This window comes from Elephas maximus, chromosome 9 (assembly GCF_024166365.1).
Source record: "Elephas maximus indicus isolate mEleMax1 chromosome 9, mEleMax1 primary haplotype, whole genome shotgun sequence".
Lineage (NCBI taxonomy): Eukaryota > Metazoa > Chordata > Mammalia > Proboscidea > Elephantidae > Elephas > Elephas maximus.
This window is the reverse complement of record NC_064827.1, coordinates 82,302,805-82,323,551: the sequence shown is the minus strand read 5'-3', so window position 1 is coordinate 82,323,551 and position 20,747 is coordinate 82,302,805. Positions and strand designations below refer to the sequence as shown.

Genomic DNA, 20,747 nt, shown 5'->3' with positions numbered 1-20,747 from the left:
GGCGGCGGCGCGGGCTGCTCGCTCGCTCGCTCGCTCGCTCGCTCCCTCCCTCCCTCCCGGGCTCACTCGTCGCTCGCTCGCTCACGGGAGCCTCCGAGCCTGTGTCTCGCCGCTCGCCTCCCTCCCGCGCTCGGCTCCCCGCCCCCCGCCTGCCACCGCCCCCGCCCCCTCCGGCCTCCTCCTCCCGACGCCGCCGCCCGCAGCCGCGCCTCCGGCCGCGCGCAGCGCCCCCTGCCGCGCCTCCCTGGCTCGGCGACCCCGCGCCGCCCGCCCCGCCCCGCCCCGCAGCCGCGCCTCCGGCCGCGCGCAGCGCCCCCTGCCGCGCCTCCCTGGCTCGGCAACCCCGCACCGCCCGCCCCGCCCCGCCCCGCCCCGCGCCGCCCCGCCCCCGCGGGCCTAGAAGATGAGGGCGTCCGGGGAAGGGGTCCGGGAGAAGGAGGACTGGGAGAGGAAAACCGGGTTCGCGAGAGTGGCCCACGAAGGAAGAAGGGGCCTCGGGGAAGGGGCTTGGGAGAGAAGAGGGAAGGAGTCTGACAGAAGAGGCGCTGGGAAGAGAGGAAGGACCCGCGGGAGGGGGCTGGGTAGAGAAGAGAGAGGGGTCCTGGGAAAAGGGGGACTGGGAAGGGGACCGAGGGAGGGGCCCGAGAAAAGGGGAGGGACTTAGTGGAGAGAGAAGGAGGAGGGGGTCCGAGAAAATGGGGGCTGGGAAGGGGAGGTGGACAGGGGAGGGGGTTGGGAAGAGAAAGGGGAGAGGATGGGGGGAGGGGCTGGGAAGGGGCGGGCAAAATGGCCCAGAGGAAGGGGGCTGGGACGGGTGGGGCCTGGAGGGATGGAGAGGGAGGGAGATGTGTTCTCCGCCCCCTCCCCCTTCAGGACTGCAGCGCCTCCAGACACTGAGCTGGGATTTTGTTAAAATGTGTATATCGTATATTCTCCAGAAGGAAGCAGAAACAATACATTGTTAAATTAAAAAGCAAGGATGTTGCACAATATAGATTCTTTATCCCATTTTTGTAAAATGAAAAATAATAAACCAAGCCTCTTGAGTATTTTTGTGTCTGGGTACATGCAAAACAAAAGGTTTGGGAGACTGCCCTCAGGTCTTGGTCACCTGATCTTCTGCCGCCAGAGACTGGGATTGGAAGAAGGATTCTCCTTGCTTCTTCTTCTAGATACCTTGGCAACTAGAAAAGCAATTTGAAAAAGAAAAGTAGGTAGTGCCTGAAATCATCCCGCAACTCCCCTTTCCACACTTGTTCTAACACACTGCAGCAGCACTCGCCCTGGGCCATGCCCTAGTTAGACCTTTGACATTGAGTTTAATCCCAGCACTGAGGCAGATATTATTGTCCCAATTCACAGGTGAGGAAAAGGAGGCTCTGAGAGGTTTAGTAACTGGGCCAAGGCCACACAGGAAGAGAGTTAACCAATTTGAGCTTAACTCCAAAATCCAGGCTCAAGAAATGGGATACATGGGTAGTAAGATTTTATAGCCTTCTTTATGCTTTTCTGAAATTTCCTACATTTTGTCCATGGTCATGTTCAATGCTATTCTCTCTTGAAAATAATCAAACGTGCATTGCCTCCCCACCAGTGTCTTCAGTGTCTGTATAAAACAGGGAGGAGGCAATCCTAACCTCCACATTACATTTCGTTCTTTAAAACCATCCGCAAGGAGGGCTACCAAACCTGCCGCATCCTTCCACAAGCAAGTAATAAAAATGATAGTAGAAGGTGGAGCAGTAAACCCGGGTTTCCTGTGTGCCAGGCACTGCACTAACTACTTCATATAGATTCATCTAATCCTCAGCTCATACCTACGATATAGGTATTACAATCGTCCTTATTTGCCAGAGAAGGAAAAGCAGCCTATATGGCAACCTATATGCTCCTCCGCCGAGATGTCCATTCCCGAAAACCTGTGACTATGTTGCTTTATGTGGCAAAAGGGACTTTGCAGATGTGATGAAGGGTCTTGAGATGCAGAGATTACCCTGGATTATCTGTAGTGAGCTCAATGTAATCACAAGTGTCCTTATAAAATGCAGGCAGGAAGGTCAGAGTCAGAGAAGAAGATGCAATGACGGAAGCGGAGGTTGGAATAACATAGGGCCCCAGTCAAGGAAGGGAGGAGTCCTCTAGAAGCTGGAAAACACAAGGAATTCTCCCCTAGAGCTTCCGGAAGGAATGCAGACCTGTTGACACTTTGACTTCAGGACTTCTGACCTCCAGGACTGTAAGATAATAGATTTGTATTATGTTAAGCCACTAAACTTGTAATTTTTATGGTAGCAATAGTAAACTAATACAACTTGGAGACTTACTGAAGGTGGCAGCTAGTGCTATGGATTGAATTGTGTCCCTCAAGAATAAACACCATTGCCGTTGAGTTAATTCCAACTCATAGCGACACTGTAGGACAGAGTACAACTGCCCCATAGGGTTTCCAAAGAGTGGCTGGTGGATTCGAACTGCTGACCTTTTGGTTAGCAGCCGAGCTCTTAACCACTGCGCCACCAGGGTTCCACCCCAAGAATATGTGTTGTAAGTCTTAACCCCTATTTTTTTATTCCTGTGGTTTTGGAGCCCTAGTGGTGCAGTGGTTAAGAGCTTGGCTGTTAAGCAAAAGGTCAGCAGTTCAAATCTACCAGCTGCTCCTAGGAAACCCTATGGGGCAGTTCTACTCTGTCCTATAGGGTCACTATGAGGCCAAATCAACTTGACAGCAATGGGTTGTTTTTTTGTTTGTTTGTTTGTTTATTCCTGTGGTTATAATCTCATTCAGAATGAATCTTTTTATGTTAATGAGGCAGTATTAATGTAGGGTGTGTCTTAAATCAATCTCTTTTGAGATATAAAAGAGCAGATTAAGCAAGCAAGCAAGCACCAATGGAAGGGAAGACATGCCACAGGATGGCCAAGGAACCTACGAATAGAAGCTGAAAAAGGGACAAGGACCTTCCCCCAAAGCAGACAGAGAGAAAGAACCTTCCCCTACTGCTGGCACCCTGAATTTAGACTTCTAGCCTCCTAAACTGTGAGAAAATAAATTTCTGTTCATTAAAGCCACCTAACTTGTGGTTTTTCTCTTATAGTAGCACTAGATAACTAAGACAGGGTTAAATGGCAGGCTGAGATGAGGGGAGGTTGTGGAACAGACTTGGCCTCAAACACTCACTCAGCCACTTCCTACCTCACAAGTTGTGATGAGGATGACATACAAAATCATGCCTGTAAATGCTCAGCAGCAAACCCAAACCAAACCCACTGCCATCGAGTCAGTTCCGACTCATAGTGACCCAACAGGACAGAGTAGAACTGCCCCATAGAGTTTCCAAGGAGCACCTGGAATTTGAACTGCCGACCTCTTGGTTAGCAGCCGTAGCACTTAATCACCACGCCACCAGGGTTTCCATGCTTAGCACAGAGGAGTTCTAATGGATACTGCAGGAGATCTCTGAGAATTAAATTCATTCATTCATTCCCTTCCACTCACACAGGCTCTGGGGCCATGGTGGTTGTTATGGATTAAATTGTGCCCCCCATAAGATATGCTGAAGTCCTAATCCCTGGTACCTGTGAATGTGATCTTGTTTGGGGCCTTTGAAGATGTTAACAGTTAACATGAAGTCATACTGGAGTAGAGTGGGTCTGAATCCAATAGGACTGGTGTCATTATAAAAAAAAAGAAGAGACACAAACACACACACAGAGGGGGAAGATCATGTGACAACAGAGGCAGAGATTGGAGCGATGCATTTACAAGCCAAAAAACTCCAAGGATTGCCAGGAGCCACCAGAAGCTGGAAGAGACAAGAAAGGATCTTTGCCTAGAGCTTTCAGAGAGAACACGGCCCTGATCACACATTGATTTTGGATTTCTAGCCTCCGGAACTGTGGGAGAATAAATTTGTTGTTTTAAGCCACCCAGTTTATGGAATTTTGTTACAACAGCCCTAGGAAGCTAATACAGCGGTGAACCAAGCAGACAAGGTCAACTATGGTCAATTAAACTAACACAAATTGCATATTCCGAGGTTCTAGTTCTGGTTCAGCGTCCAACCAACAGAGCCAACCTTTTGGTGCCTTAGGGTTTCCACATATGAAAATGGGGTGGCAATAATTGTTCAGAGTTTGGCCTTCTTGTTTCCATGTCCCCTGCCCCACCACCATGAACAGGGCATAGGAGATGAAGACAACACATCTGTAGATCCCTTAGCAGAGAGGAGAGCCTGGCACAAAGTAAGCACTCAGTACACATTTGTTTAAAAGTGGACATCCATTTATCAAAGGACTTTGTCAAGAAAGTGAAGAGACAACCTACAGGATGGCAGAAAATATTGGTAACTATGTATCTGATAAAGATTTAATGTCCAGAATATATAAAGAATTTCTACAACTCAACAAAAAAATACAATTGAAAAATAGGCAAAGGACTTGAATAGACATTTCTCCAAAGAAGATACACAGTGGCCAATAAGCACAGAAAAAATACTCAATGTCATTAAAAAAACAAAAACCAAACTTGTGGCCACCAAGTCAATTCCAACTCATGGCAAAACCACATGTTTCAGAGAACTGCACTCCATAGGGTTTTCAATGGCTGTAATCTTACAGAAGTAGATTGACAGGCCTCTTCCATGGCTACTGGGTGGATTCGAAAAGCCAACCTTTCAGTTAATAGCTGAGTGCAAACCATGGCATCATCCAGGAATTCCGACCACATGAATACAAACCAAAACCAAACCCATTGCCATAGAGTCAATTCAGACTTAGGGCAACTCTATAGGACAGCATAGAACTACCCCATAGAGTTTCCAAGGCTGTAAATCTTTGCTAAAGCAAACTGTCACATCTTTCTCCTGCAGAGCGGCTGGTGGGTTCAAACTGCTAACCTTTCGGTTAGCAGCTAAGCGCTTTAACCACTGCACCACCAGGGCTCACACGAATACAAGATGTTAATAACAGGAGAAACTGTGTGCGGTGGGGGCAGGGGACATGGGAACTGTCTGTACTTTCTTCAGTTTACTCTTCTGTAGATTCCAAGAAGTTTACAATACTTTTATAATTAAAGCAACTTCTTTTTAAAAAAGGAAAAATAGATCAGAAATCTGGCCAGGATTCTAGAAATGGAAGCAAAAGACAGAACTAGCATACTAAAGGAGTCCCTGAGTGGTGTGAGTGGTTAATATGCTCAGTTATGAACTGAAAGTTTGGCAGCTTGAATCTACCCAGAGGCACCTCAGAAGAATCAGCCACTGAAAATCCCGTTGAGCACAGTTCTACCTTGACAAACATGGGGCCACCATGACTCGGAGTCAACTTGACCAGCAACTTGTTTTTATTTGAATTTGTCACATGAGTCTTTGAATCCAGTATGTATTTTGCACTTTCGAGCATATTTCAATTCAAATTGGCCACATTTCAAATGCTCAGTAGCTCGGTGAGTGGAAGGGAGCAGGTGCCCAATAAATGCATGAATGAACTTGGATTCCCGCTGTGGCTAGTGGTTGCCATTTTGGCCTGTGCGGCTCTAGACCTTTCCCACTGTTCCTCACAGCCTTGGCCAAAATGCAGAGGGTAGAGGGGGAAGTGGCACCATGAGAACCAGGATGACCACATCCGTCTTACTCAATGCAAATACCCTCAGGGCTTAAGGCTGGCACAAGGAAGACCCAGTCTAAGCATCGCGAAGGCAGGGATTTTGCCCAATTGTTTCCCTGCTGTATCCTCAGCCTGGTCCCTGGCACACAGTGGGTGCTCAGAGCTTTGAAAGCTCTGGGACGGCAAACTAGGAAATACTAAAGAAATCAAGCAACAAGTGTGAGTAATCCACTCCTCTGGCAGACCTAGAAAGGGCGCGATGCCTTCTGGGGACGGGGGCTGCTGGGTCCCTGGGAAGTAGATGTCAGTGAATTCTTCAGTTGCCTTGCAAAACCCTTGTGCTAGGCTTCATCCAAACCTCATCCTGGGTTCAGGAAATCCTTTTCTTTCTACATTTCTCTCTGAGCTGATGATGTCAACCACAATAGTAGCAAGCATAGGTACTGTTGACTAAGTACCTTCTCAGGGCCTAGCCCACTCCTAAGCACCTCACAAGAGATAACTCACTTAATGCTTACAGATGAGACAGGTATTGTTCCCACTTTCTAGATGAGGAGACTGAGGCCAGGAGAGGCTAAATGACCTTAGGCAAGGTCACAAATGACACGAGTGGTAGAACCAGGATTTGACCCCAGCATTGCCAGCCATCAAAGCTTGAGCCTTTTTCCAAGAGGAGAACAAGGCTAAGATGCTGGGGCAGATGTAGGGGCTGCTGCCTGTGGTCTCAGGCTGTCTCAGGGCTGCGATCGGGGATTTCTCCTGCCTCTGAGACTCAGAGGACAAATGAGGAAGGAGAGAGCAGAGCATGATGACTGGTCCAAGGCTCCTGGGGACACTGAGCCCCAAAAGGCTGCCTGCCAGGTAGGGGAGATGTTCAGGGAGACATGCTTATATCATCACAGTTGCTCTAAAGAAAATGGCAACGACCAGAGCTGGAGTAGATGAGTAGACCAAGTAGTGCAAAGCTGGGGAGAGTTGATATGAACCAATGAGCAAATGTTTGTTTTCTTTTAAATATTAGGGAAGTTTGCAACCCTGCTTGTGGATGGAGAAAAATCTCTTCAGCTCCTCCAACTAAGTCAATAAGGATAGGAGGGCCCAGAGGGGGATTTTCATCTACACTGCAGGTCTATAAAGATTTTATCTATATATAATTTTATTTTTCCTCTAATGTGATGACTATTGTATGCTACATTGAAATTAAATATTTTGTAAGTTGTTGTTGTTAGGTGCCATCAAGTCAGTTCCAAGACATAGTGACACTATGTACAACACAATGAAACACTGCCCGGTCTAGGGCCATCCTCACAATTGTTGCTATGTTTGAGCCCATTATTGCAGTCACTGTGTCAATCCATCTCATCGAGAATCTTCCTCTTTTTCACTGATCCTCTACCTTACCAAGCATGATGTCCTTCGCCAGGGACTGGTTCCCCTGATAACATGCCCAAAGAACGTGAGACAATGTCTCTCCATCCTTGCTTCCAAGGAGCACTCTGCCTATACTTATTCCACAACAGGCTGGTTTGTTCTTCTGGCAGTCCATGGTATACTCAGTATTCATCTCCAACACCATAATTCAAAAGCATCAATTCTTCTTCTGTCTTCCTTATTCATTGTCCAGGTTTCACATTCGTATGACGCAATTGAAAATGTCATGGCTTGGGTCAGGCGCACCTTAGTCCTCAAAGTAACGTCTTTGCTTTTCATCGTTTAGGTCTTTTGCAGATTTGTTCAATGCAATATGGCACTTAGTTTCTGGATTGCTGCTTCCATGTTGACTGTGGATCCAAATAAAATGAAATCCTTGACAACTTCAATATTTTCTCCGCTTATCATGATGTTGCTTATTGGTCCAGTTGTGAAGATTTTTGTTTTCTTTATATTGAGGCGTAATCCACGCTGAAGGCTATATAATCCTTGATCTTCATCGGTAAGTGCTCTAAGTTTTCTTCACTTTCAGCAAGCAAGGTTGTGCCATCTGCATATCACAAGTTGTTAATAAGTCTTCCTCTAATCCTGATCCCATGTTCTTCTTCAGATAGTCCAGCTTTTTGGATTATTTGCTCAGCATACAGATTGAATACGTGTGGTGAAAGGATACAACCCTGATACATACCTTTCCTGATTTTAAACCACACAATATTCCCTTGTTCTGTTCAAACCACTGCCTCTTAGTCTGTGTACAGGTTCCTCAGGAGCACGATTAAGTGTTCTAGAGTTCCCATTTTTCATAATGTTATCCATAAGTTGTTATGATCCACACAGTCAAATGCCTTTGCATAGTCAATAAAACACAGGTAAACATCTTTCTGGTATTCTCTGCTTTCAGCCAAGATCCATCTGACATCAGCAATAATATCCCCCATTCTACATCCTCTTCTGAATCCAGCTTGAATTTCTGGTAATTCCCTGTCAATGCAGTGCTGCAACCACTTTTGAATGATTTTTAGCAAAATTTTACTTATACGTGATACTAATGATACTCTGATAATTTCCACACACTTTTGGATCACCTTTCTTTGGAATGGGCACAAATATGGGTCTCTTCCAGTCTATTGGCCAGGTAGCTCTCTTCCAAATTTCTTGGCATAAACAAGTGAGCACCTGCAGCACTGCATCCATTTGTTGCAACATCTCAATTGGTATTTTGTCAATTCCTGAAGCCTTGTTTTTTGTCAATGGCTTCAGTGCAGTGTAGACCTCTTCCTTCACTATCATTGGTTCTTGACCATATGCTACCTCCTGAAATGGTTGAACGTTGACCAGTTCTTTTTGGTGAAGTGACTCTGGGTATTCCTTCCATCTGCTTTTGATGCTTCCTGAGTCGTTCAATGTTTTCCCTATAGAATCCTTCAAAATTGCAACTCAAGGCTTGAATTTTTTCTTCAGCTCTTTCAGCTTGAGAAATGCCCAGTGTGTTCTTCCCTTTTCATTTTTTAACTCCAGGTCTTTGCACATTTCATTGTAATACTTGTCTTCTCGAGCTGCCCTTTGAAATCTTCTGTTCAGCTTTTATTTCATCACTTCTTCCATTCGGTTTAGCTACTCTACGTTCAAGAGTAAGTTTCAGAGTCTCCTCTGACATCCATTTTGATCTTTTCTTTCTTTCCTGTTTTTTTAATGACCTTTTGCTTTCTTTATGTATGATGTCCTTGATGTCATCCCACAACTCGTCTGGTCTTCAGTCATTAGTGTTCAATGTGTCAAATCTATTCTTGAGATGGTCTCTAAATTCAGGTGTGATATACTCAAGGTCGTATTTTGGCTCTTTTGGACGTGTTCTAATTTTCTTCAACTTCAGCTTGAACTTGCATATGAGCAATTGATGGTCTGTTTCAGAGTTAGCCCCTGGCCTCATTCTGACTGATGATATTGAGCTTTTCCATCATCTCTTTCCGTAGATGTAGTCAAATTGATTCCTGTGTTTTCCATCTGGTGAGATTCATGTGTATAGTCCCCGTTCACGTTGTTGAAAAAAGGTATATCCAATGAATAAGTCATCGGTCTTGCAGAATTCTGTCATGTGATCTCTGGTGTCCTTTCTATCACCAAGGACATATTTTCCAACTACCAACCCTTCTTCTTTGTTTCCAACTTTTGCATTCCAATCACCAGTAATTATCAATGCATCTTGATTGCATGTTTGATTAATTTCAGACTGCAGAAGTTGGTAAAAATCTTCAACTTCCTCATCTTTGGCATTAGTGGTTGGTGTGTAAATTTGAGTAATAGACTATTATACTATTAACTGGTCTTCATTGCAGGCATATTGATACTATCCTATCACTGACAGCATTGTACCTCAGGATAGATCTTGAAATGGTCTTCTTGACAATGAATGTGATGCCATTCCTCTTCAATTTGGCATTCCCAGCATAGTAGACCATGTGATTGTCTGAAGTAAAATGGAAATACCAGTCTAATGCCTAGAATATCAATCTTCATGTATTCCATTTCACTTTTGAAGACTTCCAATTTTCCTAGACTCATACTTTGTATATTCCATGTTTTGATTATTAATGGATGTTTGCAGCTGTTTCTTCTCATTTTGAGTCATGCCACATCAGCAAATGAAGGTCCCAAAAGCTTTACTCCACCCGCGTCATTAAGGTCAACTCTACTTTGAGGAGGCAGCTCTTCCCCAGCCGTATTTTGAGTGCCTGAGGGACTCATCTTCCCACACTATATCAGACATTGTTCCACTACTATTCATAAAGTTTTCAGTGGCCAATTTTTTCAGAAGTAGACAGCCAGTCCCTTCTTCATAGTCTGTTTTACCCTGGAAGCTCTTCTGAAACCTGTCCACCATGGTGACCCTGCTAGTATCTGAAATACTGGTGACATAGCTTCCAGCATCACAGCAACACGCAAACCACCACGGTACAACAAACTGATAGACGGGTGGTGGATATTTTTGTATAATGCTTGTAAATGTATTTCTTTATCCATGATTTTCTTTTATAGCTACATTATGGTGAGCTATAGATTGATTTCTTTTGCATTAATTTTGTGCAGAATATGAAAACCCTACCATTTGTCAGATTCAGGGTTGTTATTGTTGTTTGTTTTTATTTTGTTTTTAGCTCATATGGAAGTTATCTTTTATTCTGTCTTTTCCACTTGCTCTGGTTTTTTCTTGTCTAAACCCTATCGTTCACAAGCTGACCTTCCCTTCTCTATCCTCCACATCTTTCTGAGGGCCAAGTACTTCTCATTGCCTTTCATGGCTCAGCTCCAGGGCACCACTACCCTGAAAGCCAGCCTGACTGCCCAGCATGAACGGTGAGTTCCTGGGTGTTCAGCCATTTGCACACTTTGATCTCTCATTTTAGTCCCAGTCTTGCTAATGGCCATTACTTCTTTATATGTCTGTCTCCCCTACAAAATGGGGAACTCATTCAGGCAGTCACCAAATTATTCATTATTTCATTCCCAGAACCCAGCACATAATCTGTGGCACATAGTAGGTGCTCAATAAGAAGTTATTGAATGAAAGAAGAACGGAATAGAGGGAGGAACTTGAGACTCACAGAAGGAACTTGACCTCTGCTGGTGCCCAAGAGGGAAATCCGAAAAGCTTCCAATAATCACGCCTTTGCCTGGACAGTCTAGGAGTTCCCCAGGCTTCTCTCATTCCTCCATAAATAACAGTTACCATTAATAGTTACTACTGAGCACTTTCAGGTAACACCGGCATTGCCAGCCTTCAAAACTTGAGCCTTTTTCCTAGACAGAACAAGGCTAAGATGCTGGGGAAGATCTGGGGGCTGCTGCTTGTGGTCTCAGGCTGTCTCAGGGCTGGGATCTGGGATTTCTCCTGCCTCTGAGACTCAGAGGACAAATGAGGAAGGAGAGAGCAGAGCATGATGACTGGTCCAAGGCTCCTGGGAACGCTGAGCCCCAAAAGACTGCCTGCCAGGTAGGGGAGATGTTCAGGGAGACATTCTTAACAACATTGCAGTTACTATAAAGAAAATAGCAAAGTGTGAAGAAATTAAAATACAGACAGGTTTAGTGACTTGCCCAAGGTTCACACAGGGAGCTCATGATAGTGCTGGAAAGGAAAGAAGAGCAGGAAGAAAGAACACACACTTGTTGAGGATGTACTGTGGTGGCACCCACCTTTCTGTAAATCAGGGCCTCTTCACAATGATTTTTGAGTTAGGGTCTATTATTGCCCTATTTTACGGATCAGTAAACTAAGGGTCCAGGACCTTCACTCACTACTGCCTGGCTGTTAGATGCTATATCTTACTGCTGTGGTTGGGAGAGTCCTTCCAGCCATCTAGACCCCAGCAAACTCTGGAAAAACTAACATCCCACTGTGGGAAAGTGAAGTGAGGGGCCACGCAACACTTGTGAATGCAGTCATGGAGCCAACTTTTAAAACACTGGGCCAGGCATACAGCCCAGGTGGAAGCTCCAGGAGCTTGTCACGTGGACCCTTTCTGGTTTCAGGGCCAAGGCTCCATGGCGTGGCCAAGTGTAATATCTGCTGACTACATGATGAGCAGAGGCTGTCCAAGTTAAACTAAGAAGCAAGCCCTGGGCTTAGGTCCTTCCCCCTGTTCGCTTCCCAGCATAAAGCAATGGTTAAAAATGCTGGATCTGGAGTCAGATAGACCAGAGTCAAATTCTATCCCCATCCACATGGAGACAAGTAACTATGCTTTTCTGAGTCTCTGAAAATTGGGGAAGAGGTTTGTTGTGAGAATCGAATGAGATTTTGTGCATTGGCTGTTAGCACAAGCTGGCATCCAGTAGGCATTCACCACATGGTGGTTGTTACCGTTATTCCTTCTTACTCTCAGACACATCAGAGCCTCCTGTTTCAGTCATGTATTGCTGCCTAGCCAGCAGTCCCCAAACTCAGTGGCTTAGCGCAACAACCATTTGTTATTTCTCACAATTCGTTGGGTTGGTTGGGTGGTTCTTCTCTCTCACATAGTGTTGACGGGGGTCACACATGAGGCTCATTCAGCCTCTTCCACTTGGTGTCTCATCCTCCAGGCTTCTACATGTGGCCTCCCTTTCCAGCAAAATAGTCTGGGCTTCCTTACAGCATGGCAGCTGGGTTTCAAGGGAGTGAAAGTGGAAGCTGACAGGCCTCTTAAAGGTATCGCTTCTGCCGCATCCTATTGGTCAAAGCTAGTCGACTGAAGGGCAGGGGAAATAAATTCTACCTCTTGATGGGAGGAGCAGCATAGTAGGGTAAGATTTATTGGTGGCAGTCTTTACAGAGGAGTCCCTGGGTGGTGCAAACTGTTAACACACTCGGCTGCTAACCAAAAAGTTGGAGGTTCAAGTCCACCCAGAGGCACCTCAGAAGAAAGGCCATTGAAAACCCTACAGAGCACTGTTCTACCCTGACACACATGGGATCTCCAAGAGCTGGAGTAGACTCCACTGCCAACTTTTTTTTGTTTTGTTTTTTATCTTTGCAGATAATCTTCCATAGCTCCTTTCGGGTTCTCAGGCCCTTTTGCTTTCCTCCACCCATGCCTTCGTTTATCCTTTAGACTTTCTAAAGAAGACATTCCATCCAACTTCAGAAAATGTTTACTGACATTTATTATGTCAAGCCCCATCAGAGTGCTGAGAGATGGGAAGAAAAGAAATAAACTCTCCCTTTGCTCAAGAAATTCCCAAGGGGCATTAAAACAAAACAAAACAAAACAAACAATAAAAAATGCCCATTTATTGAGCTGTCATTAACATGCCATACAGGGTTCTGAGATGGGTCTGAATCTCTTAGGGTCTGGTTCTCACCTGGTCTACTGCTTCCTCCCTCCTCAGAACTGCAGGGGGACAGCAAGCAATATGCCCACAGCTAACTTGCAATAATGATCCAGGGTGTGAAGCCTACAACTTGTGTAGTGATCATATGTTCCAGAATTTCTATATAGGCCTGATTTCATATATTCTGCACCTGTTCTCCAAAGTGTAATTGTACTAATGAGAGAGAGCTTGAGTCAGATTTTCAGTTCAGACAATGTGGTCCTCTTAACTCAAGGGAAGGAAAGAAAATTCCATTAGACTCTAAATGGGGAGAAATTAATTCCAACTAGGGAGACTGAGGGAGCCTTCCTGGTGCAGGTGTTCTGAAGCTAGTCCTTGAAGCAAGAGTGGTTTTTATCAGAGGAGACTGGGGAAGGGCATGCCAGATGGAGAGGCCAACCTGAATGAAGGCATGGAGGGGGCAGTGTCTGAGCACTGGGAGGGGACCACAGGCTGGCTGGTGGCTATTGCAAATGTAACCCCATCCGACGGAATGTGTATTCCAACAGGAATGGGAGCCTTGAGCTAAAAATACAAGCTCCAGCATCTGAACTGGCAGCTGGGGGCCCTGCGTAGACCTCTTGCTTACACCAGGGAGGGCTGCATCTGAGTCTTAGCAACCAACAGGCAGTGTCTAAAAGCAAATTCTCTTCTGAGGGGCTCAATGACACAGGGGGTCCTGGGTATGGAGCCCTGGCACCTTCTCTTCAAATCGTACTTAATTCTTATAAATTTGCTCCCCATTTTTCACCTAGGGGAACAATGCTGCGGGAAGAGGTGGAAAGGAGGGAAAGAGCAGAGACTATGGAATAAAAGAAAAGTGAGGGTAAGATTTAAAACTTGGGAACTTTGCCTAAGAAAAAGCAGTGAAAAAATTATTGAGGTATTGGGTTTGGGAAAAGATTGAAGAGGCACCTCTCTAAGGAGGCTCCCTCGTTAACAATAGGAATGGCAAGTGCCAGAAAGGCATCCTACCTGCCCCTTTTCTGTGCCCACGAAGACTTCCTGAACCTATCTTGCTAAGGCCTCTATCCTGCTAAGCCAATTCAGAATCCTTCTCAACACAGAGTCCCAGGAAGCCATACCCATCCGTGGAGCTGGCATGAGATAGAGGCGGTAGGATAAAAGTAGCAGGATAAAGGAGGGTCCAGGGCAGGAGAATTTATTAATCATGTCTTGACCTCTGTAAGGAGCCCTGGTGGCACAGTAGTTAAGCGTTTGGCTGCTAACCACAAGATCAGCAGTTCGAATCCACCAGCCACTCCTTGGAAGCCCTATGGTGCACTTCTACTCTGTCCTATAGGGTCATTATGAGTCGGAATCAACTCGACAGCAACAGGTTTTTGGCCTGCCCTCTGGGGCCAGGGCCTCAGAGGTGTAGGCCCTGGAGGAGTAACAGATGTCAAAATCTAATTTGAGTGCTTGCTTTGGCAGCACATATACTAAAATTGGAACGATACAGAGATTAGCAAGGTCCCTGCCTAAGGATGACACGCAAATTCACGAAGTGTTCCAGCAGAAGTGATACCTTTAAGAGGCCTGTCAGCTCCACTTTCACTCCCTTGAAACCCAGCTGCCATGCTGTAAGGAAGCCTAGACTATTTTGCTGGAAAGGGAGGCCACGTGTAGAAGCCTGGAGGATGAGACACCAAGTGGCAGAGGCTGAATGAGCTGCATGTGTGACCTCTGTCAACACTACGTGAGAGAGAAGAACCACCCAAGCAACCCACCAAATTGTGAGAAATAGCAAATGGTTGTTGCACTAAGCCATTGAGTTTGGAAACTCCTGGCTAGTCAGCACTCTAAATCAGCAGTTCCCAAAATTTTTGGTATTAGAACCCCTTTTCACTCTTAAGAGAACCCCAATAAGATTTTGTTTATGTGAGTTATATCTGTCCGTATTTATCATACTGGAAAATAATACTGAGAAAATTATATTTACTATTTAACTTATTTAAAAATAACAATAAACCCATTATATGTTAACATAAACACTGTACTTTTACGGAAAATACTTCTATTTTCCAAGACTTCTTTTTTAACTGGGAAAAAATAGCATTGTTTTAAATGTTTGAAAGTCTCTTTAATGTCTGGCTTAATAGAAAACAGCTGGATTCTCATAGCTGCTTCTGAATTCAATCTGTAGTGATATGTCATCTTGGTTGAAGTATATGAATATGCTGTTGGAAAGTGAGGAGTATTTTTTTAAAACATTTTATTATGCTTTAAGTGAAAGTTTACATATCAAAATAGTTTCCTGTTCAATGGTTCATACACGTTTTTCCATGACATTGGCCGCAATCCCCGCAATGTGTTAGCACTCTCCCCATTTCTACTCTGGGTTTCCCATTTCCATTTGTTTAGTTTTCCTTCCTCTTCCTACCTCCTCATCTTTGCTTTTGGGCAAATACTGCCCCTTGGTCTCATATAGTTGATTATTCTAAGGAGCACATTCCCCATGGGTGTTACTGTCTACCTTTTGGGATTGTCTATTGTCTGGCTGAAAGGTGACCTCGGGGAGTGGTTTCAATTCCAGGTTTGAACAGTGTCTTAGGGCTATGGTCTATGAGGTTCTGCCGGTCTCTACCAGACCAGTAAGTCTGGTCTTTTTCATGAATTTGAATTTTGTTTTACATTTGTTTCCCACCCTAACTGGGACCATCTATTGTGTTACTGGTCAGAGCAGAGCAGTCTGTAGTCATAGCAGGGCACCATCTAGTTCTTCTGTTCTCAGGCAAGTGGAGGCTGTGGTTCATGCGGGCCTTTACCCCTTTGGACTAATTGCTTTCTTGAGTCTTTGGTTTTCTTCACTCAGGGTGTCTTAGGCTGGGTTCTCTAAAGAAGCAAAACCAGTGAAGCGTATGTACCTATATAAAATATATATATATATATATAGACAGAGAGAAAGATTTATATCAAGGAAATGGCTCATGTGGTTGTAGAGGATGGAAAGTCCCAAGTCTGTGGGTCAGGCTGGAGGCTTCTCCTAACTCGTGTAGCTGAGGAAGTCGATAAATCCCAAGACTGGCAGGTAAGCTGCTAGCTCAAGTCCCAAGAACCGGAGGTCAGATGAACAGGAGCAAGCTGCAGGATCCAGAGCGAGCAAAAACCTGAGAGCTTTGCCAGAAAGCCCACCTATATTGGATGCAGGCCATACCCCCAAAGAAACCCCCTTCCAACTGATTGGCTGCTCGTAACAGATCTCATCACTGAGGTAATTATATCAGATTCCATCATGAAGGCAATTACATCATTACGTAGCTGCCAAACTACATGGTAACCGCCAAACCACTGAGAATAATGTCCCAGCCAAATTGACAGACAACCTTAACCATCACACAGCAAAGAGTGTTTCAATAATTTTTTCAAATAATTGTGGATATTATTTTTTCATACTGCACCAAAATTTGACAATTGTTACTCTGTTACGTTAATGTTCACTGCTTTAGCTTTTACTTTCAATGGGTCCTTTACTCATACATGATTTTATAACACTACACATTAGTCATTTGAAGACTACTGATTAACAGAATTATATATATCTTCCAAACGTCAATGTATTTAATTTTACAAGATTTAAAAACCACATTTGTTAATATCGCCAATACTGTCACAAAAGTTTCTAACTATTAGGAAACTGTCAGGCTCACAGTAACTGATAAAATTTTTCCAGAATTCTAATTTTTGCTTGGCAACAAGTACAGTCAGTTGCTTTCCTTGGAGTGACAGTGTGTCTTCATCCATTCTTGAAGACTGGTGTCCGTGAACAGAGTAGCTAGTTCAGCTCACAGTTCAGTTGTATGAGTGCTTTTCTTGGAGATTACCATTGTGCTTCAGTGTACAGCAGAAGTGCTTTTTGTACACTTTCCATTTTGTCGTGCAAAATATTAAAAAGATGTGTCCTCAAAGGTCAAGATATAATAAAATAATTTTTACTGCTTCACTGAGGAATTCTCAAGTAAAACTGCTTTTTTTTTTTTTTCCTCTGTGAGAGCATAGCAGTGAGGAATACAATGGCCATTGAACAGTTTGGCGCCACTGCCTTGATTTCCTGCGAAGGCGCCAGCAGTTTCACCCACCATTATTTTTTGCACTATGAGTGCAAATGTCAAAACAAGGAAAAAAGGTGAATAATATCTTAGTATTGTCATAAAAATTGTTTTTACCTCTCAGATCCGTGAGAGAATCTCAGGGACCTCCAGGGATCTGCAGATTCCTAAAAACTCCCAACCTAAGCTTGTTTCCTTTATGGTAATTGTCTTAGTTTCTTAGTACTGCTTAACAGAAATACCAAAAGGGGGTGACTTCAACAAGCAGAAACTTATTTCTCACAGTTTAGGAGGCTGGAAGTCTGAATTTTGGGCACTGGCCTTTCTCTCGGTTGGCTGTCGGGGAAGGTCCTTGTTTCCTTTAGCTTCTCTTCCTTGGTGCCTTGGTGATCTTTATGTGGCATTAATCTTTTTCCATTTGTGCTTGCTTGCTTCTGTGCCTAAGGTGCTCCTTTTATATTTTAAAAGTGATTGGCTTAAAACGCATCCTACGCTGATATACCGTCAGTTGCTTTCCTTGAAGTGACAGGGTGTCTTCATTCATTTTTGAAAACTGGTGGTTCCTGAAAACAGCAGCTAGTTCAGCTCACAACTCAGTCACACAATTGCTTTTTCTTGGAGATGACTATTGTACTTCAGTATTCAGCAGAAGAAAACCCCATTCCCAGGGGGGATTATATCCACATGTATAGGGATTAGGATTTACAACATATATTCTCGGGGAATATAATTCAATTTATAACAGTAATTTAAAAGCAGAACAAATAAACCCACCCAGAAGCAGAAGGTTCTTTGTTGAGTACACGACACATAGTAGGTGTTCAATAAACATTTTTTGAACCTTAAATAATGGCTTTCACTTAATGCATGTCAGACATTGTGCTAAATGAGATGTACATTGTCTCATTGAATCTTGCGCCCCCATTTTACAGATGACAAAAGCAAGGGTCAGAGAAGATAAGTAACTAGTACAGACAGCTAGTACGGACCAGATCCAGGAGTTGAACCCATTTTTTGTCTGACTTCAAAACTTGTGCTCTAAACCACTGTGCCATACTGTAAAATGGCGGGAGTGGTAAAAGAATCAGAACCTGTCTAACTTTAGGGGGGATAATGGGTATCAAGATCAGCCCAAGGCTGCTTTCTATGAGGTGGAAGTCAGACATACCTCCACCCTCCAACCTTTTTACCAGTTCTGACACCAGCCATCCGTCCCACGGCACTCTCTACTTCTCTTGTGGGTTTGATAATCTGTTGCAATGGCCATACAGAATTCACAGACCATGCCTGTAGTTAAGTGGTTTATTAAGGAAGTAACGGGGGTGCAACTCAGGATCAGGATCAAAAGGCTACAACTCAGGATAAGGATCAGGAAGCTATAGGCACAGCCTCCCTTCTTCAGTGCTGGACAGCTTTCTCAGCTCCTCAAGGGCCTTTGCTATCAGTGCAAATGATACAGTGAATCAAAATTTACATTTTAACAAGATCCCCAGGTGATTCTTATGTACAACTTCCTGGGAACTTGTTAGAAATACAAATTCTCAGCAGGGAACTTATTAGAAATGTAAATTTCACCACGGGTTTGAATCAGAATGAACTGGTTCAAAACCCTGGTCTGAAAAACCTCTGTGGGGTTGGCTGCATATATATACCCAACTCCTTGTCAGTTGAAGGCATGGCCACTCCCAGAGGGGGAGGAAGGGAGGAGGACACAAACTGACCAATCCCTTATCAGTAGGCCACGGACACTTCATTTGTATAGTAGGTAGTAGTCACCTAATTTGCATAGTCTATTGACCAATCCCTGCACCAATCCCAATCACAGGGCAGGCTGCAGCTTAGGACCAGGTAAAAAGTATCAAACCATCAAGTTGTTTACAGTTTAACCAGGAAATGTCAATTAACCTGGACAAAAGTAAGAAGACTCTGGGGTAGAAAACTAGGGCAAAGGCAACTCCTCAGGGCTTAAGGAGAAAATCTCTCAAACTGTTTTTCCAAAGAACCAAGGCAAAAGGCCACATAAAGGAACTCATTTCACCACACATACTGAATGTGTTTCATGGCAAAATCTTTGGTCCAGGGTTAGATGAAGACAAATAACTGAAGGGAAATTTAAGAAAATGTTGTAAATAAGTTCAAATAACTAAGAGCCTATATGAATCTATTGTTTATTTCCCAGCCAATAAGCTCAATGAAGACATACTCTAGCCCACTTGCCTGGGCCAGTGGGTTATTAGCTAATTGCAAGGCTGTTCTAAAGAGGACACATTAAGACTGATGAATGGTGATCATGAAGAGCACAAGGGCTCCTGCAATTGTGCCACAGATTGCCATCATCCCAGTGGAGAAGAGACACAAACAATAGCCAGAGGGGGAATGACACGCCAGTGGTACCCAGGTGTGGAATCTAAAATGCAGCAAGAATAATGAGACAATTGGGCTTCCCTGGGCTGTGTCCTCACAGGCCAGGGTCCACACGTTCTTCTGGAGTGGCAAGCAGTAGCTTTTCCCTGGTGTTTAGTTCCTGCCCCAGCTTTGGGAGGCTGAGCTGATTTGCTCCCATGGTTACTCCTATTCTTTTCAGTAGAGGAATTAGCCAGTGAAATATCAGCTACCAGTCCGGCCAAGTCTTTATTAGTGCCTCAGGCCAAGCCCCTCAGCATTCTTGAATATGATCTGGCCCTACTTACCTCTTCAGCCACATCTCTCACCTCCTCCCCCTTCGAAAGCCATCTACCAGTGTGATGACTTGAAGTTCCAAGAATGTGGCCTTTTTCTCTCTTCCAGATCTTGGTACGTGCTGTTCCCTTTGCTTTGAATAAAGACCCCCCATTCCCACACAATCTCCTCTGTATGGGTGAATCCCACTCAACCCTCAGGACTTAGCTTGGCCATCACCTCCTTCAAGAACCCTCCCCTTTCAGTGCCTACCTCTAAACCACCATAGCACCAATTTTTTTTACTCCATCACTTGTTCAATACGAGGCACAGAGATGCCACAGTTTATAAGACAGACACAATGCTCACAGGGCTTATGGGCCAGTGGTTTTCATTGAAGATGCTGTTTACTTCTCTTACTTTCCCATTAGACTGTAAGATCCTTGGAAAGAGATTGTGTTTACGAGTTCTCTGCTATATCCCTGGGTCTTATGCAGTGCCTGGCACAGAGTAGAAGCTCAATAAATATTTGCTAAGTCAATGAGTGAGTGAACAAAAGAACCCACAAGAAGGAAAAGAGAAGAGAGGAGGAAAAAAGGGCTAGTGATACAACGAATAGGAAACCTTTGTACCTCACCTATGAGTACTTAACCCTGTTGTCATTCCACAGACATTTTTTGAGGAACTGGGCACTGTTATAGATTGAATTGTGTCTCATAAGAAGATATGTTGAGGTCCTAACCCGTGGTACCTATAAACATGACCTTGTTTGAAAATAGGGTCTTTGAAGATGTTATCATTTAAGTTAACATGAGGTCCTAATACAATCTGAGTGGCTCCTTATAAAAAAAAGAGAAGAGGCAGAGAGACACAGAGGAGACACGGCCATGTGAAGATGTGTGTGCAAGCCAAGGAACACCTGGGGCTACCAGAAGCTGAGAGAGACAAGAAAGATCTCCTCTAAAGCCTTCAGAGAGAACATAGCTCTGCTGACACCCTGAATTCAGACTAGTAGCCTCCAGAACTGTGAGATAGTAAGTTTCTGTTCTTATAAGTCACCCAGGCTGTGGTATTTTGTTATGGCAGCTCTAGGACACTAATACAGGCCCCGTGGAGGTAGGCCACAGGGCCAGGGGTAAGGCGGCATAAAATAAA

The 20,747-nt window shown here is 44.4% G+C and overlaps 1 non-coding gene across 1 annotated transcript; it reads left to right on the top strand.

The window, feature by feature from the left end:
- The first annotated feature begins 14,303 nt into the window (after positions 1–14,303).
- Positions 14,304–14,407, top strand: LOC126083475 (U6 spliceosomal RNA). Its single transcript, XR_007518820.1, has one exon. It is a non-coding gene; the product is annotated as a U6 spliceosomal RNA (small nuclear RNA).
- The last annotated feature ends 6,340 nt before the right edge of the window (positions 14,408–20,747 follow it).